At 38.3% G+C, this 23,635-nt stretch overlaps 2 long non-coding RNA genes across 3 annotated transcripts in view; one reads left to right on the forward strand and one right to left on the reverse strand.

The window, feature by feature from the left end:
* LOC102079983 (uncharacterized) overlaps positions 1-13,005 on the forward strand; it is a 28,237-nt gene extending 15,232 nt beyond the window's left edge. For both annotated transcript variants that reach the window (XR_003215152.1, XR_002057456.2), the window contains 2 exons: positions 7,319-7,981; positions 12,782-13,005. This is a non-coding gene — a long non-coding RNA (uncharacterized LOC102079983). The remainder of the gene's footprint in view (positions 1-7,318; positions 7,982-12,781) is intronic.
* Positions 13,006-14,396: 1,391 nt separating this feature from the next.
* LOC102080570 (uncharacterized) lies at positions 14,397-20,409 on the reverse strand. The gene is made up of 4 exons (XR_270152.3): positions 20,351-20,409; positions 20,201-20,237; positions 14,905-15,030; positions 14,397-14,787 (listed from the first exon to the last, which is right to left on the reverse strand). It is a non-coding gene; the product is annotated as an uncharacterized LOC102080570 (long non-coding RNA).
* Between the last annotated feature and the right edge of the window lie 3,226 nt (positions 20,410-23,635).

Consider the following 23,635-nt stretch of genomic DNA (forward strand, 5'->3'; position numbering starts at 1 on the left):
ACTGCTACAGTGATTCTACTGTAGAGGCGTACTGGGGAAATAGAGGCTGCAAGCATGACTACATGACTGGCATTGTTACCTGCTGAAGTTCAGGCTCTGGCTGCTGAGCTGGGGTCTGCATACACTCAGCTTTATCATCTGGATTCTTGGCTAGCTTTACGTTAGCATGGTATCTGTGCAGTTGCTTGCGAATGACAAAAATTCATTTAGCAGTATAATGCAGTTGATTCTGTCCTAGAAACATTTTGCATTCTACCATTGCGCTCTATCCTCCGGTGCAATATAAATAAAAGTAATATCCATATCTCCACAGTAGACTGCTCCAGCATTTTCCTCCTCACAACATATGAAATCAGCTGATATTAGCACAAGTGTGCAGGAAGAAAAACGTTTGTGTGTTTGATACTGATGCAAGTGTAGTCATATCTTCAACTGAGAGCAAAAGTGAAGGAAGGTGAAAAAAGAGAGAATTTTAAAAATGGGGGGCGGCGTTGGTGGCTAAGCTTGTGTCTGTGTTAAAGCCAATTATCAGACTAAAAAAATTCTAAGTAGTCTGTGTTATTCCTGATTAAGAACAAGTCACAAGGTTAAACAAACTGCTTGCACAGCCCTGGAGAGCTTGTGATTATGTCCAGGCAAAGAAACATATACACATGCAACATTAAAGGTTCCCAAGAGCACAGAGATTCCCAGAGATTGCTTCCTGGCCAAGCCAACTAAGAACCTGATGATCTCTTGGTCAAGATCGTTCCTGCAGATACTGTAGGGAAACCTGCCAGACGGACAAACACAAAGTCTGTTTGCACAAATTACCTTAAAAACACTCTCAAATTATAAAACCTGTATTCAACCATTTGGGCTCAAATCTAAGCATTATTTTCACTGCACACCTACCCTTTGCCTTTCCTACAGTGAAGCAAGTTGGCATTAACTTTATACTGTTGGGGTGTTTTTCAGCAGCAGAGACTATAGGGCTGTGAAAAAGGTGAATGGAGATAACTATGGTGATACCATTAATGAAAACCTGCTCAGGGTGGTCAGATCCTCACTAGGCGGATGATTCATCTCCCAGCCTGACAGTGACAGAAAACATAAAGACTTGGAGTGCCTTAAGAACAACTCTTTATGTCCTTGGGTGGCCCAGCCCGAGCCTGGACTTCAAATAAATTAAATAGCTTTATAATACGTATCAGCAATGTTCAAATTCCAGCCTGTGTAAACCCATGTTCCATTTCACCACCAAATATTGTTATACTGTTTTTGCGTAATGCTACTGGAAGACAAAATAAACAGCAGGAAATACTTAACCTTGTTGGCAGTAGCGTGAACTTGTACTATAATTTGTAAGATGTTTGCATATGTGGAAATTAATGTTCAGCCAGCCTGAAAACAACAAGCCAAAAGAGGATAAATGTACAGACATGTTGTTACATAGTAAATTGATCTATTTTTAATATAAAAATATTGGTTAATGCAGGTTTAGGTTAAGAAACACTCCTCCTCTAGTCCTTTTATTTTGAAAAGTGGCAGCATTGGGGTTAGGGTACATCATAGTGGGCTTGATAAGTGAATAAAACGGCTTATTAATTTAATAAGCACAAAGCACAGGCTGTAAAAGATATTGACTCCCTCCACTACTGTCTGATGATTATTAATAACTCAAAGCAGCATGTACCCAGCTCCCAAAACACACATGCACACACACAAACGCACCGACCACCTCCACCAAACAAGCCTCAGCTCGCTTATTATTAGCTGTCACAACAACGGTTTGCTGTTGTTTTGACCTACCAACCTGATCGCAGTAGGTGACACGATGACTCACACACATGAAGAGTCAGAGGCACCAAACACCACACACTGGTTCACAACTCCCCAGCCTGCGTCAGCACTGTGTCCTATTAAGTATTATATAAAAGGAAGGAATGAATAACAAAAGGGTTGTTTTTTTTCACCCCACCATGTGAGGTACAGTCTGTGTCTTTTCAGAGTTGTGTTTAGGGGGTCAGCCATTAAAACAAATGAGGGGAAAAAACTGCCTACGGTTTCACGTCAGAGGAACTTTGATCAGTCATAGAAGGGACAGTAGTCTTTGTGTGTCCACTGGCTCCATCTATTTGGTGATTGTGAGGAATAAAATGAAGCATGTAACATATTTGAACAAACAGAGAGGTCGTTTAAAGATGAATAAGGTGGAATCTCACACTGTTGACAGTTTATTCCTTGATTACTCATGGAAGTCAGTCGTAGGCTATATATATATAGATGATATACAGAAGATGAAGGTTGTCGCTGTCATATACATATGGTTTTGCACATTTAGGTAGCTAGCTCCATGCATAAACTCTACAAAGGTATCAACACATATATTTACTAATCAGTGGTAATTAGTATAAAATCTATGCCCTGTGCAGTTGTTAGGAAAGGGGAAAGTAGCGATTGACACCAAAAGCACTTTTTGTTCCAGGCTGTAAACACAGGGTAACACAGTGGTCGCCTCACAGTACAAAGGTCCTGGGTTCAAATTCTGTCCAGGCCCTTTTTTTGTGTCAAGTTTGCATTATCTTGAGGTGTCTGCGTGGGTTCTCTTTGGGTGCTCCTCTGCAGTCCATAAACATGCACATTAGGTTAATTGGTGACTTTCATTTCGCTGTGGGGTGTGAATGTGAGTGTGAATGGTTGTCTGTCTATGTATTAGCCCTGTGACAGACTGGCCTCACTTTTCACCCAGTGACAACTGGGAAAACATCAGAGTCTGTTGGGAAAGACTCACTTCTGGAGCCTGCCTCAATGGCCATTTGAGGAACTGCAGTTTTTGGCACTTGTATGTGTAGTGTGTTCTTTTTTTGTTTTGTTTGTTTTAGAAATCTTGTTGTGTGGACAGCATTTTTAGTAATAAATGAGTGAAAAATCTAGATGACTTATTTTGTCATCTTAGTCATTTATTTTTATTTTAAACTCAAATTCTGTCAGATGTTCAATTTAAGTCACTAAATTTGAAAAACTGCAAAATAATTTTGGATTAATTGTTTTGCCTCTCAAAAAGTCTAGAGTCAGGAAATAATGTAACTTCAAGGTGCTAAATATTCTTCATTGGCTAAGTCCTCCAGAATTATTCAGAGGATTTATAAATATTTTTTAAACTAGCACAGCGAGTACAAGTATCAATTAATTGACAAGATTTGTGTCTGGCTAACCGTTTATTAGGAGAAAAATAACCAGTTTGAAAGAAATAATAATATAAACTGTTTTGTGGTATCTGTAAATGGATGTGGTAAAAGATGTATTTTTAAAAACTGAGATGTGAAAGCTGCCCAATCTTGAACTGAGGACTGTAATGGAAACTCACAATGATGTAGCAAATGAGCAATTGCATTTTGCTTTGAAAGCTGAAAGCCCACTTGACATTGCTATCCCTCAAAATAGCTCAAATTATAACATTTCCTAGAAGAACTATAAAGGAAACAAGGCAATAACCTACATTAGGATCTGTGAATACCATCTTTTATAATTCATTTTGTCTGTCAGCAGATATTTGATGATTATTGGACTGGAAAGTCCCAGCATCCCTGGTGGTCCAAAGATCAGCACCACGGACAACAATTATGACACAAAATGTTGTAATTGATTAAACTGTTGAGCTCAGTGTAGCTCTGTTGTGACTCAGAAGCCTCCAGACACATTAAGTTGATCCCCTGCTGGAGAACAGAATTGCTGGGTTAAAAAAATGCTGATCTTTTTGCAAGAAACAACTACACTAAAAAAAAGAAAGAAAAGAAAATGAAAATGAACCTTTGGTTTTAAAAAAAATCCTCTTTAGTTGGAGTTACTGAACAAATTATGGATTCTTTTTTTTTTAATTTACTTGAGTCATTTGTGTTATTTCAATGAAAGACTATTTTGGCAGGTTAACTCACTGGTTTTTGCTTGAGGCAGTTCTGGGTTTTAGAGTAAGATACAAACAATTTCTTAGGAGTTATTTAACACAGCTGAGTGGAACCACTTGACACTTGATTTTTTAATAAATCCAAAACCCATGGTAACATTTGTGACAGTGACCTCAGTGGCTGTAGTAATTAAAATGGGAGCAAAGGTGGGGATTTATACGCTGGCTTCATGTTTTCCCCCTTAGCTTCCCGTGTATTCGGATAATTGATTTTAAAATACTCCAAACTGTAACAACTGTCATGTACCTCTGTGACGAGGGAAGGAAGTGCAGGACGCAGGAGACAGGACGTGAAAGCGCTTTAACTTTTATTACTGGTAACTTACAAAGAAGACAAAAAACAAACACAGAGTCAGGTGAGAGCTGAACTAGGAAACATAAAACTAAGGGTTACACAGCAGGCATATGAGGAATCACACAACAAGGAATACAGATAAACAAAGGGAGAAACTGCTGAAATGAATACACTTGATGACACAAGGGAAAGCAAATCGAATGTCATGCACACGGGACAAGAGACTATCACAATAAAACCGGAAACACAGAAAGTACAACAAACAAACTTGACATAGACATCACTCAGGACAAGATACAGAGAGGCAAGGACCGACATGAGAGCACAGGGAGGCAGGAATACAATGTAACACCAACACTGGGCCAATGACCCAGGACCTATGGCAAACAAGAGTTCCAAAATAGAAAGTCCACAACAACAGCACAAACACATTTAAGAGGTGCATTTCAGGGACTTGAGCAGAGGTTTAATAGATAGCTTTATGTGTTAGCCACTTGTCATCCAAAGTAGCCACATCTCTCATAGTGCAAACTTTAACTTCAGTTCAGTTAGTTTATATAGTGCCAATTCTTACCAATAATTGGCACTATATACCCTACAAGATCACAGTCACCTGAGGTCAGGCACATGGCAACAGTGGGGATAAGAACTTTTGTGATAGGAGATAACCTCCAGCAGAACCAAACTCAGGGAGGTGCAGCTGAGTGGGGGGGGAGAAAGACAAGAGAAAAGAGGAGCACAGAGAGACCATTAACAACAGACAGGACAAAACACAAACTTCAGATGAGATGAGAAAAGACAAAAGTTAGAGCAGTCGTTGCATAAAAGTTTAATACCATGAGCAGTTGAGGACAAGTGCTTATTGGATCATGGGAAGTTCCCCAGCAGTTTCAGCTTATAGTAGTTTAACAAAGGGCTGGATAGAGAAATCCAGACAGACATATGTACTGCAGAATACAAAGTATGGTACTATCTAAAAAGATGGTTCAATAATAAGTTTCTGTACCAGATATCTTACCCATAGAATTTACAGATTAATGAACAGATACAATCAAGGAAAAAAAGAAAGTATGTCTTCTTTGATTTCTAAGGTTTTATGTCTCATGACATGATAAAAATTAATCTGGTTGTTAGCATGTCTTAAATGAGGTAAAGATGAGCAAAGCACGATGACATGGTGTTATTATTTATTTAACAAAAAATAAGCCAAACCTAAGTCACCCTTCTTCCTTCCATAGGAAATACCAAAGTAAGTAGCAGCCAGGTGGTGATAATCAAATGTTTAACTGATCATCAGCAAATGTGAGCGCTCTATAAAAGCAGAGATTTTGGCAGTTTGCTCATGTGGAGCATTCAGGTATGTGTTAACACAGTGCCAAGGAGGAAAGACATCAGCAATGATGATAGAGAAGCAACAGCTGCTGCCTATCAATCTGGGAAAGGCTATAAGGTCGTTTCCAAACAACATGAAGTCCAACATTCTGCAAGGACAAAGATTATTTGCAAGTGGAAAACATTAAAGACAGTTGCCAATCTTCCCAGGAGTGGATGTCCCAGCAATTTTAACCCAGGGTCAGAATGTGCAATGATGAAAGAAACTGTCAAAAACCCAAGAGCTTCACATCAGACTCTACAGGCTCAGTTAAATGTTAAAGTTCATTACAATATAATTAGAAACAGACTGAACAAGTATGAACAGTTTGCAAGGGCTGCCAGGAAAAATCCTGTTCTCACTAAAAAGAAAATGGTAGCATAGCTTAGGTTTGCAGTTTCAAGACATTTGGAACAATGTCCTCTGGATAGACAAGACCAGAGCAGAGACGTTTGGCCACAATGCACAGCGCCATGTTTGGCAGAAGCCAAACGCAGCATATCAGCACCAGCCTGAAATACTGTGGGAGGACCCTAAAAGAGCTGTGCATAAACTAATGCCCACAAACTTCAAAGAGCTGAAGCATTTTTGGAAAGAAGACTGGGCCAAATTTCCTTGACGATGATGTGAGAGACTGAGAAAGTCATACAGAAAACGACTGATTCAAGCTACTACTGAAGGTGGCTTAACAAACTACTGATTCCTAGTTTTTGTTTGATAAATGATGACATAGTGCGATATGTCATGTGTTGTTGTTTATCTTTAGTCGCATTTGCCTCATTTTAAGACCTGCTAAGGATTATATTATTTTTATTATGTCCTTGAATTAAAGGAATGTGTACTCTCTTATCATAACTGTATCACTTTATAGGGATAACCATTCATTATGTGATACTGGTTTGGTTTACTTATTCCTCTTGGGTGAGAGTTGTGACTCCTTGGAGCCAATGAGTGCAGTGAAAATTACAGTTCTCATATCTTCCTTCCTATATCAAACACCTTCTGTGCAAGCTGGTATTAGGACGGATTTATTTTTTAAAAACCTGTTACAGAAAGTCATTTAGACACAGCTCAGTACAATTATACATTTCATGCTGAAGCTCATAATTAAATGAGCAGATCACATAATACTGAAATCAAGCTGAACAGCAGATCTACACCTCTGACAATTTGTAGGTGGCTGATTTTGTGGACTTTTAGAATATTTCATTATGCTTTTACACCCACATCTTTTTTTTTTTTACTTGCACTGCAGCTCTAAACCAAAAGACATTCTCGCTTACCCACAAAACCACCCTGGGTACTGTCAGCGTGTCCTCACATTCAGCCTCTAATTCATTACCAGTGAGGCTGTTCCAGAAAATGCTGCATGATCACATCACACACTGGTCTCGGCTCTCTCTGGAGCTTTTGAAGCAACTTGTCTGTGTCTATATATCTAAATCCAGCTGTCCAAAATCATTGGGAAAAAATGTGGGAAACGTATCCCAGGGTGGATTTTTGCTTTCAGTGTGACCCAGATTTGACTGTTCGTGTTCAGCTTTGCAGTGAGAAGATCTAATCTCTTGTTTACCCAAATCTCATTTTTGTTTTGTTCTTGTGTAAATCCAGTAAACAACATTTGCATTTTCTGTATTATTAGTATTCTCTGTGTCATTTATAATTGCAAAATCTCTCTCTCTTCTTTTTAATTGTCATTTTGCAGACGGCATCTTATGCAATGCTGGTTTAAAGTCAGAAGCAGGAACAGGAACAGGCAAAAACAAAAACAGCAGAAGGATCTGAATTGTCTTTCCACTTGCGTAAATGGGAACGATTGTGTCAGTTATGATGTCATGCACTGATGTGCATCAGGTCGCTATGGTTACACCAATCTCTTGATAATGGAGCCATCAGATTGGATTTCCACACAGGCAACAGGTTTTTAAAGGGTGAGTTAATGGCCTGAAAAAGAAAAAAGAAAATCCTGATGCTTGTTTAGATTTATTAAAATAAGATTCTGTATTTATTGAATTGATTTGTTTATGAATAAAAAGTGTTGTACAACATTTCCTTTTCACACCAAACATGTCATTTCCTGCCCCTCTATATTCGGCTTTCTGCTATATATAGGCGTGCTTGATGAGTCTACAATAGCCTGGTACTTTACATAGTCGTACTGATGACCACAGTGTTGTCAGGAGTAATGTTATAAAACAGGCAGCCAGTGTGTCCTCCTCCCATCTGTTCTCTCTCCTCTGTCTCTATTTCTCTGTGTTCCATGACGCAAAGCCTGAGTGGGAGTGGACAAACCTTCTGCTCCCTGAGAGGACTGAGTGGGCCGCCGCCATCCGCTGTGCACGCACCAGAGATGGAGGCAGAGATGGAGGTATATGGTAGAGGCGAGGGGAGGGGAGAGAAGCGAAAGCTTTTGAACAAAAGTGAGTGAAGGCCTGAGAGAAAGTGACGGTGATCGATAGAGAAAAAGTAAATAACAGGGAGGAACAGGAAGGCAGAGAGGGAACGAGTGGTTTTTGGAGGGAGGAATGAGACGTGGATTAGTGAGAAAATGCAGAGATGAGGAGATGAGAGCCTAATAACGGGGCGATAAGGAGAGATGAGCGGAAACAAGCGGAAGACAATGACAATGAGAGAGGACTGGTCGGAAAGAAGAAATCAGGATTTAGGAGGACAGGCCTTATACTGACATGTTGCTGAGAAATCATTGTGAGAACAAGTTATTTTTAAATAAAGTGAATGTCTAAATCATAAAATTTTAGCTGTGGTGTCTGATCAGTTCACACTGTAATGCAATGTAATTGCCAAAACACCTGTGGAGCTCAGAGTGTCTGCAAATAGAAGGTTAAAAAAATGTATATGCATATACCATAGACTTTATGTAAAAGACAGAATGATGTCACCCATTAGTTTTGGACACTGCAGTTTGAAGCCTCAATTTAGCATTTTGGATATTGCCATGTTGTTTTTTAAGAGCCAAAAGTTACAATATTAGGACAAGGTGGTGGATTCCCAAATTGTGTGATAAAGATGGCAAGCTCAGTTAGCAAGGTGGATTCATAAACTGTAAAAGGTACAAAACACAAACACAGATACCTGATGATTTGTGATAAGTACATTAGTAAAATATTAGGAGTCAGTCATGTGTGTTTATTCTTCTATCACTGTGTCAAGCTCGCATGAGTTAGCCATGGTGTCAGTATCAAGCCAAAGTGTCTCCATGTCTCTCTCTCTCTCGTCCCTCGCTCCCTAGCTCTCATCCTTGGTATTTAGTCAGTGTATTGAGTTTCTGTGCGTGTGTTTCTCTGTTTCCTGTTTTAATGTGATAGTCTCTTTTCCTGTGTGTGTGTTATGTTTGGTTCTGCTTCCCTCTTCTCGTCAGTCAGACTATGGTCAGCCGTGTTCCCCAGGTGTTTCCTCTGTGCTCTGGCTCTCACTTGTGTATTTATTGTCTGTATTTCCTTCTGTCCGTTGTCGTGCTCTCCCTCATCCTCCAGCTGTGGAATTCTTGGATGTTTTTTTTAAGCACAATTAAGCGCCTAGCAAGTTCCATTAAAAATACACCAGAAGGCATCGAAGGCACAAAGAATGACAGAGAGTACCCTTTTAATAACAGTAGCAATTATGTGAGACCTGGAAGACATCGTGGGTACACCTTGCAATCCACCTCCCTAAATCCAGCATCCAGATGGATGAATGATAAAAAAAAAAATCCCAAACAGTTCCCGACTGTAAACATTTTTATTTCTGCTGTAAGGTTGGGTCTGTTTACATGAGAGTCTTTGGGGTTTGACCCACTTTTGTAGTCAGCCTCTGTGGTCATTAGAAGAACTGCAGTTTTTGCCACTTTATTTTAGAGCCACTCCTCTCTAACTGACGCTAACTGTGAATCCAAGTAAGTAGCTAGCAGCTAGCTAAACTTAAACTTAAACTTAATGTCCACTCCCAGAAACTACGCCCGCTTTTTATGCTGTCTTTGCCCGGAGGCTGCTGCTTGGTAAGGCGCATCCAGCAGATGCATCTCTGCTGCCACCATCTTGCTCAGGGGTTTTGACTGTGGGCTTTGACTCAGTCCTGAATAAAATACCAACTTTGTGTTGTTTTCAGATGCTGTAATGAAAGAAATGCCAAAACACAGCAACAGCAAATAACACTCCCCTGGTGGGAGGTTGTATTTGCAATAATTTACTGTTACAAATATGTTTAATTTGATATGTCTAAATATTAAGTCAGTTTAAAAGGATTACTGTGACTATTCTGGCACTTAATTTACGAAGAAAGAAAATAAAATACAAAACACTAAATTTACAATATTGAGGGTTAAATAACTGCTAATTTCTGTATATACCCAAGTTGTAGATACAGAAACATGCAGAGCTGAAGTTTTACTAAGATTTACATTGTTGTGTGTAGATTGCTTGAAGTTAAAGTTAAGACTTGTGATTTATGGAGCCAGAGAGACTTATTGACTTGTCTGCAGGTCTTATTTCAAGTCAGACCTTCACCGGACTAGACAGCTCTTTAAAATAACTGAGTAGCCCCTTCACTTTTTAGATTTCACGGCTAGCTTTTAAAGCAGAATGTCGCGGGGCGTGGCTTGCAGTGCCGTGCAGGGAAGGCGGACGCACCTGCACAGCATCCGCAATCATGCCCTGCCGACTTAAATATGGTACTGAGTCCTGCAGTATTGTTGTTCTTGTTGATGTGAGTGTGGCTGGCAGCGGGAGAGCTGCGGCTGTTGTGTGTATACAAGCAACCGTGTTAATAAAACATGCTGAAGAGCACTGGAATGTCACCGGGTCTGCTGTGGGTTTGTTACACAGAACATTGCAAAAAAGCACCTACAGAACTGTAATATTTTAAAATCTGTATTTTTAGCATGACATTATAGAAAGTAACTAAGTATCCCATATTATGAAACCAGTTTTAGCAATTGTAACAAACCGAAACTGGCTGAAAATCCAATGGAAATTCATGGACGCCTCCATAGACACACATGCATTAGAAGGCTTATCCCCCCAGTGATGTATCCACATGTATATATTTGGACTGACACTGTAACAAAAGACTTCTACCTGTCAATTAGCAAAAATACTTTTACTTAATCTCATTTCACTCAAATTAAATTATTAATTAACATAATATTATGTAGCATTACATTACGTAACACTGTGTAATGTTAGTTGATAAGTGTAATACCCATGTGGCTACTGTAGGTGATTGTATGTGTCAATCTTAAAACAGTCATGCAAAAATATATTTAGTTCATGTTGTTTGACATTTCTGCATGCATTAGCCTGGAATAGGTAAAGCAGTCACCAGCTAGCGAAATGCAACTAATATGTCTGTCAATGGGGCTCTTTCCCATAGGAAGTAGCACTGCGCTGACCACTACGTTGAGCAAATGAATGGGTGAATGAGGCATGTTGTATAAAGGCTTTCAGCCCTCAGGCAGAGTAGACAAGCGCTGTATATAAACCAGTCCATTTACCAAAGGGGCCCTGACAAAAAATCTGAGTCTAAAAAATAAAGCCAGTGTGGAAGTCCTGAAAGCTACAGTTGCTCTAACAGCCTGTGCCAGACCTAGGGATGGGAACTGATAAGAATTTACTTATGTCACTTATCAATTCAATTCCTTATCGGTTCTCATTAGGTTCTCACTGGCTCCGCTTTGAGAGTCAATATCATTGCTAAGCACCATATCAAAGACATTATATTCGTGCAAATTAATTGAATGCTGTGGACGAAATGTTTGTGCATGTTGGAGGTAGTAGATCAGTATCCAACACTGATCTTTGTCGTGATCAGTGTTGGAGTTGTTACTAAAAACATGATTCCACATATTACACAAAACACTTTACTTAAAATTAATGTAGTACATTAATTCATTATACTACTCGTTACATTACTTTCATGTTTCTCTGTAAAGTGACCTGAAATCTTACTGTCTCATAAAAACCATTTAACATTATAAACAGTCTACGGCCCCACACACCAACACAAATCCCTATCCTAATAAGGGAACGCATATGATCTTTCTCTTAGTATTTAGGTATGAACACAAAGCCTTCAACAGACTTAAAATTGATCGCCATAGTGATTCTACTTTAGAAACATGAGCAGGTAAAAACAGACGGTGGAGTCTGAGTGTTCATCAGTTTGTTACCCGTTGAAGTTCAGGGTCTGGCTGTGGGGCTGGAGTTGGCATTCATTCAGCTTTAACATCAATCTGGGTTCTTGTCTGTCTTACCGTTAGCACTTTGTCTGCGCAGCTGCCGAAGGTGCTGTAGACTGTGCCACTATTTTCCTCCTCAAGCAAGTGGAACTGATAAGCGGGATTGAAATGCAAGGAAACTAACAATTCTGAGGAATTGAACTACTGGGAACTGGTTACTGGGAACTATGCCTCTGTTTTTGATGTTAGTAAATTATCTGAATGTGGGTTTATGGGCGGTTAAATGCATTAACAACTTGCTAGAATTTAGAGCTTCAGTTCTGTTGAACGAAATTTGGGATTGAATTTTTTACTCTGCAATAACTAGAAGGTGTCTAAACCGTTAACATGCTAATAAAGGTAGCCAATAGTTGGCTACCTTTATTAGCACTTTTCCCCTACTAAATATAGTCATATGTTCCATAAAACTAGTCAAGGTTTAAAAATGGAGTGCCTTTTAGGACTGTTAAATTTAACAATTATAAATTTAAGTTGTTTCACCATTGTCTCAATGTTTAAGATATTGGCAATGTAATTTTATGGCATTTTCAAAAAACATACACTCACATATTAGTCTCTACTTTTACATGTACATGTGTCATGTTTGGGGGTTTTTTTGTTGCTTTTCCCCCCCAAGCTTTCAGTAGTGATAATCATCGATTACAAATACATGAAAGTGTAGTTTTCTCTCATTTTGTACATATGGATTTTACGATTGTCCACTGCCTTCTTTTCAATTAAATGCTGCTTTAAATGTCTCCAGTGCAGCAGTGTAGAGTGATGCATCAGTGGACCTCGCAGTGACCTCTGTCTATTTTCTGATCCTGCTGCCTTCTCCTGCTTATCTTTAGTAACTCCATCCCCCTCATGATCTGTGGATGGCTATTTTACAATTTGGCTAAATCCAGCTCTGAGGTAGCAAGTGACACCTTCTGTTTCCATGCTTCCGGTCGCTAGGCAACCTCAGCAATTTATGCCACTGCCAAGAGAGCGATGGAGGAAGTAGCACCCCGAGGCCCCCCCACCTTTGTTCATCTTGGCCGTGGCCGGCCCGGCGTCATCCATCATCTAAGAGCAGTGCTTCCATACCAGGCCAGTGACGAGGGCCGCTGCAGCACGCTGCGCTTCCTACTGCTCTCATTAAATCAGCTCTGCTTCCTGCACCACAAGGACGCATAAAAGAGGAGCTCAGCGACTGCACCGAAACACTTTGCTGCCCTCTCTTGTTGGTGAACTGAAATATTTTCAGTGTTTTCCACGAATAAAACTACATTCAGCAAAAATAAATGTTAAGAAACATCCAAGCAGAATAAGTAAACACTCCCAGATTAAAAACAATGGTTTAATCAGTTTGTTTAAATTTTGTCCAGTATGTTGTTGCTATTACTGCAAAATTTGATCACACAAGCTTGTCTTTTTAAGTTCAGCAATATGCAGCAGTCTTGTAAATAAACTGGTGAAAGAGTAAAAGGGTGAAAGAGACCATTTTAACTCACATCCACTGTAATTTCCTGGGATATTTTAAGAAGATTTGCACCTCAAAGATGGCTGAACTTGGGGGAAAATGCTAAATGTGCAAATGAGGTTCACAATCTTTTTTTCTTTGGTTTTTTTTTGTAGATATACATACTGTAAGTGTATGTATTGTTTTTCTTTGCCTACTGTAATCATGAAGTGAATTAGCATGGCATTTGTTCTGTGCTCTCATAGCATGAGCGACAGACGGTGATGTCAGCGCTCCAGATTGAGATTGTAAATTAAGCTGTAATGTAGTAAAACTGTACATATGCATAATAGAAGTTTCCGGGTGCACAGCTATCATGAGGCAACTCATAGTCTCCTCCTTAGTCAGGATTGTTTGTGCAACTGCCACCCCCACTACCACCTGACATGGACTTTGTCACTGTTTTCAAAATGAAAATAGAAATGCTTATGTTTGCTCATATGGGTCACTTAATATAGAAAAAAGAAAGCACGCAAACCTCTCGAGGCCAGTTCTTCTGCAGACTGACCTGAGCCAAGGTTAGGTGGCAACAAGAGCAGATGAGCACTGTTGTTACAATAATAAAAAAAGAAAAAGAAAGTAAAATTGATAAATATACTACTGTGCTAAAGTCCTGAGCCACACCTCATTTCCTTATAGTTTGTTTCCAAGGAGCCAGGCTTTCTAGTAATTTTTAAAGTGGTCTTTAACAATAGTTCTCCAGCCTTTTTTCTTGCTGCCCTCTCACTTATTTTACGTCCTTGTAGCTGACATTTAAAGAATGCTTTTGTTTTGGTCATTAAATCATTTAAAACTGGCCTATGAATTCTTAAAGAATATAAAAAATCCAATTAACTCAAAAGATGAACTCATTTCGCTTATCTTCTTTCTTTAGATAAAGATTTTGAAATAAAGAATCAATTTTAAATTCTCTCTTTGGACACTTTGTTATTAGCAACATCTCTCTCTCTCTCTCTCTCTCTCTCTCTCTCTCTCTCTCTCTCTCTCTCTCTCTCACACAGACACACACGCAATTTGTTCCAATTTCTTTAGCTGAATCTATGAAAAATGTCAAAAAACTGTCTAACAGGGATAAAACTGTATTTTTTGCACCAACAAGATGATTCCCACTAGCCACAAACTTGATGGTTTTGGCATGGTGTGCACTGTGTCCTGAACAAAAGTGAGGAAATTGAAGAAAATCATGAGGCCTGAAACATCAGTGAAATGTTTCTGGAACAGTGAAATGTCAGTCACTCTTCTACCAGGTCTCAGTGGAAGGGTGGCTGTGCTTCATAAGGAAGGAAAACAGGGGGAAATGCTGAGATACGCCAAATCACACAAAAACTGGGCTCAAAATCGGTGGCAATGTGTAAGTAGGAAACAAGGGGAGCTGTACAATAGTCGGTGTGTACAGGCATCTATAAAACAAGGTGGAGGCTCTGTCATGGTTTGGGCTTCGGCCAGTGGTGTTGGAGATCTTGTCAAAATTAAAAGGAATTAGGAAATCAGAAAAATAATGTCAGATTTTTATCTGGAAAAGCTTCATTTTCAGTACAATGATCCCAAACAGATTGCCAATGCAGTAAATGCATACCTGGATAGAAGAACATGCAGTTGGCCTCCATAGTACCATAGAGTGCAGACCTCAACATTGCTGAGGCATTGTGGAATCATCTTGGCAGACTATTCCCGAAGACTAATTCAATAAATTACAAGATATCTGCCAAAGAGAGTTTTGCTGTGTTAAATATTACAGATGGTCACACCAAATATTGACTTTTAAGCTTGTTAGAACAGTACAAACTCTATTTGTTGCCTTATGTGTTGTTGTTCCGTGTACATTTGCAGACGTCTCAATATATTTCAGTGTCTAGTTCCCATTTTCCTACCAAAATATATGAAATGAAGAAACTTTTGCACAGAGCTGTAGTTACATTGCAAATCTGCCAGTCACAAAGCGAACAGCCTCTTGCAGCTAATGAGATAATAAAAAGGCTGATTTCATTGACATTCTGTGGAAAATTGCAGCATTTCACAGTACACTCAGCAAATAAATGACTGAATGGGTTTGTTGTTGAATTTGTCACCACAGGTAAAATAATTTGTTCCAATAAATATAATATCCAGCAACAGAGACTCCAACAAGCAAAAATCAAATGTGCCCTTCCAGGCCACCATGACCTGTCGAGTGGAACACACACACAAGTGCACATTCATTTGACTGCTGGAACATAAATAAAGGCTGTGTTCCCAGAAAGCTATTCTGTATTTTCCAGCTTCACTAGAAAAAGAAAAGACGATAATAACTGGAATAAAACTTAAATAGAAGCATGCTGCACAGGGGAATGGTTTTTAAAGGTCAGCATGGTGACCTTTTCTTAGCCAGCACTGTGTGGAAAAGGTTGCACATGTGTGTATAAATCCCCAACCCTCCAGAGACGTTCCTAAGGAGGTCTCACTGTATGCAAACATTTAGTTTCAATGCTTAAATTAAACTGGAACTGAACAATTTAGGGAACTATCATTTTAACATTAACATTAGAGCAAGGGAGGAGAAATGTCTCCTTCCTCACTGATTTCTAACTAGGGTATATTGAAGGGTCTACGGACACATGTATGACTTAAACAGAGAATATGATAATAACATACTGTTGAAATATCTTGTTCAAACTGGGACTAAAGTCAAAATGTAGATGATTTTATTGATAAAAGAAGCAGGATAAACAGATAAAATTAGCAATGATAACATGGAAATCATTAGAGGTATTATTGATGTTGTCAGCTAACGGTATAGAAACAGCAGAAACTGTGTGTTAAAAGAATGCATAAGCAATTTAAACTCGGCTAACATGTATAAGAGAATTCAATAATGAGCTTTGAATCTGACTGAAAAACGTGCATTTAAATTTACATAAATTATATTTTTCTAAAATGTGTGACTTATAGTTGTATTTGTTAGCTGGTAATTAAGGAAATGAAACTGTAACTATAAAAACATCCCAACACATTTACCCCAAGGTCAGACTGTTTAATGCTTAGAGAAGTTTCAAAAACCACAGAGCTTCATCTCAGACTCTAAAGGTTTTTGTTAGCACTTGCTAAAATTCAAAACATACAATTAGAAAAAGACTGAACAAGTTTTGACTCTTGAATACTTTATACATGCTCTGAATTTACTTGGTTGCACAGCTTCGGTTTTCCTGGTTGAATCTGAATAAACTACAAGACTTATGGAATAATGTCATTTGGACAGATGACAGCAAAGTGGAGCTAAACACAATATATCAGCACAGCCATCTCACACCAACTGTCGACACGGTGGTGGAGGGGTGAGGATTTGACTTCATTTTGCAGCCATGGGACCAGTCGGCTATGAACTCCTCTGAGTATCAAAGTATTCTAAAGTCAAATGTGACCTAGATGTAGACCTCAACCTGACTGAAATGCTGTGGTATGACCTTAAGTACATAAACAAGTGCCCTCAGACTTCAATGAAACGAAGCAACATTGCAAAGAGGAATCGGCCAAAATTCCCCCACAATGATGTGAGAGACTGATAAAGTCATACAGAAAACGATTACATCAAATTACTGCTGCTAAAAGTAGTTCTACAATACAAACTATTGAGTCATGGGGCGTACTTACTTTTCCAGTCACCCTTTCACCTTAGTTTTTGTTAAAAAAAAATGTTAAAACTATGTAATATATCATGTATTACTGTTCATTGAAGGCTATGTTTAAATTTTTTTTTTTAATCTTCTAAGGATCAGTTATGTCCGGATACATAAAACCTTAAAATATACTATACTTTACATAAACTTTTAAATAAAAAACTGGAAATTGTTACCTAAAATATGGATAATGGTTCAAATTTTTAAAGAAATGCAAACTTAAATGTTAAACTGTTAGCTAAATGTTCAGTTACCTTCACCCTACAATAATAGAAAGAAACCCCAACAATCAAAATGTTGAAACTGTTAAATAAACGTAATAGATAAAGTCTTGATATAACCGGCAGCCATTAGCAACCATTAAAAAGATCCAAACTAATGACTAAAACTAAGGATAAAAAGTTAAAAATGGAGGCCTAATTGGTCACTAAACAGAAAACTTAAAGCAGCGTAACAGTTTAGTCTAATACGACATAATGTTGATGAATAGGGTGATCAACAGAGCTTTGGGGTGTTTTGATGAAAAAGGTATGGACTCACTGATGGAGGCCACAAGGCTGAGTTGTGGTTAAGAGCAGTTATCTTTAGCTGCAGTGTCAGCATCAGTGGTTTGACCTATGACTGAGATCATGCCCTCTTTTTTCCCCAATAGTCGTCAGAAATCCCAGTAAGTGAGATTACTTCACATTGTCATATGATTACCGTCATGTGCTTTTGTGATTCTTTTTGTCATATTGTGTTGCAGCATGAAGTAACACATGACACTTGGTGGTGTTTTTAATGTACCTCTGACACCATGTCATTATTCCAGATATGTAGGGGATTAGAGCTCAGCTCAGCATACCTCAAGACTGATGGCAGTTTCAAACAATTTATACAGTTGCATAAAAGAATTAATCATGTCTAAATTTTACAGTCATTCTTCCTGTAGAGTGTGCTGCCATGGTCCATGTGCACTGTTGTGTAAACAGGACTTGTGAAGCAATAGGAGAGAGAACCAGTGAGGGAGACAAGTATTGCGTAAGTAAGCCCGTGCTTTGTGTTTAAATTTAAGAAGAAAAAAAAACAGTGAAGAGAAAAATAGCAGCCTGGGAGGCTAAAAGTAGCCTCTCCACCACAGATGGCACCCACGCTTTCCGCCAGTGGGTCAGTGGGTGAGGGAAGAGTGGAGGGGAGTGGAGGCGAAAGAAGAGGCTGTGGCCGTATGCCGCTATCCAGGGGAGAGTGTGGGCGACACGGGCAGCAGGAAAGAGAAAGACAAGGGCTTCTGAGGCCAAGTGGGCCGAGGTTTTTACAGTGCGCGCTGCTAAAAACAGACACAATGACGCTCACAGGTCAGCTGGCCGATGTGTCATCAGCTATTTCAGCAATGTTAAACAAGTGATAATAGAAAAGGAAAAACGTTGACATCACCGTGAATGCTCACATCACTTCTTTCCCCCCACGTTCCTCTGATTGTGTAATCTTGAAGGCAGAAAAACCAGTTTCCTGGATTTAATATCATGCCTTATTTGGTAACCACTTGGCCAAAGTGGCTGACAAAAGGAGTCACACCATCACCTTTGGGTGCCCTCTGTCACTGCCAGTTAGGAATTGCACAAAATCTTTTGCAATCACTGATAAATCATGTGGTGAACCTTATCTTAACATCCTGCAGTGGAATTACTAACACACACACATAATACGGTAAAAGGAGGAAGAGATAAACTTTGAACTCTTCACTTTAACAGTAAATGATTCCTGTGCTGTGTTTGGATGTCACAGAAGAATGAACAAATGTCTTCCATACTCGAGATGAAGAACGTGGCCAGCCTTAACGCATGCATGAAGTATGACTGAGCTGCCAGCAGAGAGCGCTGCTGAAACTGTGGCTGTTTGCAGCTGCAGGCACCGGAGACCACACAGTGAAAATCAACAGAAAATTATAAAGGAAAAAAAGATCCAGGCCCTATAATGCACATCTGGAGTTTAATTTAGAGTAATTAAGTAAATATTCCCATATGATTACCCAGCATGATATAGACTGGACTGAAAGAGCCATAATTCTCAGAGTCAAAATAGTATTTTCAGTAGATCTTTGTGTGGTGCTTTGTGTGCACTACAACATGATTCTCCGTGAGGATTAGTGCCATTATCTCAAACTATCAAAAACACAAGAAAAGTTTAAAAACAAATTACAATTTCTATTAAATTGAATGGACCTCAAAAAACTGCAGAAAAAAAATCTGAAAATAGACAGCCCCCAAAAAGTATAAATTAAGTGATCTAAAAGGTAAAAAAACAAAAAAACAAACCCTAAATTAAAAAAAAAAAAAAAAAAAAAAAAAATTATATCTAAATAATTTACATTGGATAAACAGTTTTTATAAATAAAAATATGAACATAAATTGCTTAAAAAATCATTATGGAAAGTTCTCACTACTTTTTTGTGCCACCTGTAAGCTAAAAATTTTGGTTACTATTTAAAATTTCAACTAGTATTTTTAAATTTTAAGTTACAAGAGTCATAATTCATAATCTATATTTATGTCTTATAATTTTGAGATACTTAGAGAGCTGAAAATTTGAGAAATGGCAAACAAACTTCCTTAAATGCTAGTAGACTAAATTAAGTGATAGTGAACCATAGGCTATGGCAAAGTTAAAATAATTTGTAAAAAAATATGAATAAAATTATAAAAATTAAAATCTAAATATACGCTAATAGCTAGAAGATTCAGTATTAATTAATAAATTAAATTATTAGCAAAACTGCAACTACCTACTATTACAAATAAATAAAAAAGTATTAGCTAAAAATATAGCAATTAAAAATAAAATATATTAAAATAAAAATTATGTGCTAAAAATAGAAATACAGGCCACTGGCTAATTAGCTGGGGAAAAAAACTAGCTTAAATGATCGATGTAAAAAATAGGTAAAAATACAGTTTTATAAAACCCTAAGTATAATCAATTATTTAATTAAAACCAATATAGATAAAAATAGAGTGTATAAGTTAAAATTTAAGTTAGAATATTTCATAAAAGTGTAAACAGAAATGTGGAAGCTTAGTTTAAGTATAGTTAGCAGTTAAAACAATTAACTAATTTAATTAATTTAACCAAGCAGTTGGTGACTGCTCCTTCTAGTCCTCTGGCAGCTTTTATGTGCTTGTGTGTATCCTTTCACACTCATCACCTTGCATGAAGTTGGCCATCAGCCTTAATAAACTGACCTTTTTATTTAGGCTGCAGAACTTAGCAGACCATGGCCTGCAGACAGAAACAAGAGGATAAAACATAAGTATTCAGCTGAATCTTAATTAAAATACCCAATGAAAACCCCCAAGAATGTCAACCACCTAAATCTGAACTACATGGCATACCTGCAGACAGAAACTGAGAGACCCAGTGTTTGGAGTGTGTGTTATAAATAGAGATGTGGAGTGTGGAGGCACACTCAAACACACCTGCCTTCAATTAACTCCCAAGCACAAGTGCTGGCTCTGAGCAAATGTGAAACTCAATCCACAAAAACAAAACCAATCCCAAATTAGTTCCAATCAATGTGAAGGTGAGTTGATTTGAATAAATGACAACAAATTTGTGGGATACAGAATTCAGTTAATTAAATAAAGATAAAAGTAAAGTGAAAAGTCCTGTCGAAGGGAGTGTGTATAGTAGTATTCTCTGAACAGGAGCTTCTTCACTAAACCACTTCCCAGAAGGGGAAACAGGTGTAAATACTTAGATGACCTCAGACAAACTAGCATTTCATAGTTGATAAAAAGAATGATAAAAAGTCAAATATACTTTGAATCACAGTTCATAATTCACGAGTAAAGAGATTAGTGTCAGTAAGAACACATGAATGATAAGACAAGACTGACGTGGATCAAACTCAGACTGAAACATGGTTTCTTGAAGGCCCGCTGGCGGTTTCAGAGACATGCTTGACCTTCTGAACTGCATCTGTGTGGAGAACAGTTCACCCTGCAGCGCAATAATGAAGCCCAAACACGCCTGAAAGGTTTCAAAGAAGTGACGTAAAGACCTCTTGTTACGTTGTAAATTTTTTATTGTGTCTTTTCAAATTGGTACAATAAATCAGTTAAAATCAGCAATCCAAATAATCATCCTATAAAATGTAACAGACCATTTTAAGCACTTCAAACTTAAACCACTCTGAGCACTCACACACATGCTTTTTTTTTTACATTCTGGATATTTTCTTTGACACGAGTCTCTGAGTCTTGTCTTGCATACAAATGCTGCCCTCATGTGGGGAAAAATGTCAAGACAAGAACACCAAAAGTAGCATTAGACTTTCTGTTAAGACATTACAATAACAGTGATGTTCTTTTTCTTTGGTCAAAATTATCTAATTTTTTATACTTGACTAAAAATACAGTAAGTGTGTCACAGAGGTTACTCAGGTTTTGAGTACTGTGTTGTTAACAGCTTGCCTATATTCAGCTGCAAATAGGATTTTCATTGAGCTTGACCCAGAGCCAAGCCACACAGGTTGTTTAGAAAGTTGAACAGGTCATTGACCGGAGGTATTACTCCATAAAAAGAAAGCCTCTATATCTCTCTCTCTTTCTCCCTCACACACACACACACACACACACACACACACACACACACACATGCACACACATGCACATGCACACAAATAAGCAAAGCCTGAAGCCTTTAAAGGTGCAGCAGATACAGCTTGTGCAGAAAAGTGTTGAACAATCAGAAGAAAAGTTATTGTGCACTAATCTATTTTCAATTTAGGAATAACCTCATAAGTAAGTGGACTGGTGTGCCGTGAAAAGTAACTGGTGTCATGGCTGAATGGACAAAAAAGAGAGCTAGACCTGCAGAAACTGCCCAAAAATTCAGATAAATAATCTTCTGAAGTGCAATGCATTAGAAGATTTAGCAATGCTTGCAGTATGCTGCAGAGCAGGACATGTGTGGACTATCTGTGCATGTGCATGTGCAACACGCTTGCAAAGAATGACATCATTGAAACTGGATGCCTCACTTACACCAATTATACCTGCCATGCTCTCCCACTCTGCTGAATTCTCTCTCTGTCTTTATGGGAAAGTTTCATGAAATGGTCGGATACACTGTATTTGTTTGCTTTATATCTGCAGTACCTGCAGCTGTTTCACCTTCATCCTCAAACCTGAATTATCGCTGAAAAGAAGGATTGTATGATTGTATCATGCTGCCCAGGCTTTAAAACAGTCCTCTGTGTTTTGTTGGACCTTAATAAAAAGTAGCCCCAATTAGAAAACATGCACTACTGATTAGTACTATTGTCTATTGTGGGGTACACTTTGATTTGAGTTTTAAAATGACGCATGTTTTAAAATGTTTTCATTCACTTTCGACTGCACACTGTCAGTGAGTTTTTGTGATTATTTTGAGTTTCTGGTTTCTCCAGTGCCTCCCTTTCTCTGTTTTCGATTGTTTCTCGTTTTACTTTGATAGCTGGAATTCTTTTATGTCTTGCTCTGAGCTGTGCTTCCTGTTTTCTGATTGCATTCATCTATGTCTTCTTCACTACCTGTTTTCTAAACCCTACAGTTCAGTCTTCACCTTAGCCTTAGTCAAAATATCTCTTATGTTATGTTCTTTGTGTATACTTCCTGTCTTCTTGTGCTCCTTTTCATTTTCGCCCTTCACCTTTAGCATTACTGTTTGTACCATTTTCTCTTTGTTTTGGATTTTTAACCAGCCACAATAGAGGTCTGCTTTTTGTATAGCATTCATCCTCTGGTCCTACATTTGGGCCATTTTTGCCACTTTATGGTGTATATTTTGTGTGAGATGTGCCACAGAGCTCATGTTCATCTTACACTTTAAATCACAATGTCGCAGTGATTTAATTAAAGTCACATGGTATAATGACATATGGTAAATGGAATGGCTTTTATATAACATTCAAAGCGCTTTACACAACTTGCATATTCACCCAGCACCTTTTTCTAAGTGCTTCCTAACAAACATCCACACATACTCCGATGGGTGCATCAGAGAGCAACATGGGGTTAGTATCTTGCCCAAGGATACTGGGATCAAACCACCAACCTTCCAGTTAGTAGGTGACCTGCTCTACGTCCTGAGCTACAGCCACTCTAAGAATTCAGACCATATTTTGATCACACAGACACAAACGGCGAAGGGCAATTGCACATCTTAAGTAACTGAAACAGCTAATGAGCTGTGTTTCTATGTCTAAAGAGTACTCTTCTTGTCATAGTTTCTACAATTACATATAGAAACTATAGTTTCTTACAATTCTTAGAACATACTGCCACTTCCTTTTCTTTGTAGTAGTTTCATTCATTGTCAACAAAATCTGCAAAGCTTGTTACTCTTTAGCAGTGTTCCCTCTAATTTTTCATGTGTCTGAGCGAACACACAAACTCCCTGAGCGATCCCCTGGACCACTGTGAGCGACATCAGACGTGTGCACTGTGGTCACGCCAGCATCGAATCCATCCAAGTTACATGGTTTATTAAAATAATCAAATTACAGCATTTACATTTATGTTAGACTACTTTTAATTAACTGCTTTAGCCCACTTACAATGAAAATGTAAAAAAAATCTAGTCATTGACCTGTGTAGTGTGTTAACACTATTGGAAGTAAAAATAACTTGAACTTT

Source organism: Oreochromis niloticus, linkage group LG19 (assembly GCF_001858045.2).
Source record: "Oreochromis niloticus isolate F11D_XX linkage group LG19, O_niloticus_UMD_NMBU, whole genome shotgun sequence".
Lineage (NCBI taxonomy): Eukaryota > Metazoa > Chordata > Actinopteri > Cichliformes > Cichlidae > Oreochromis > Oreochromis niloticus.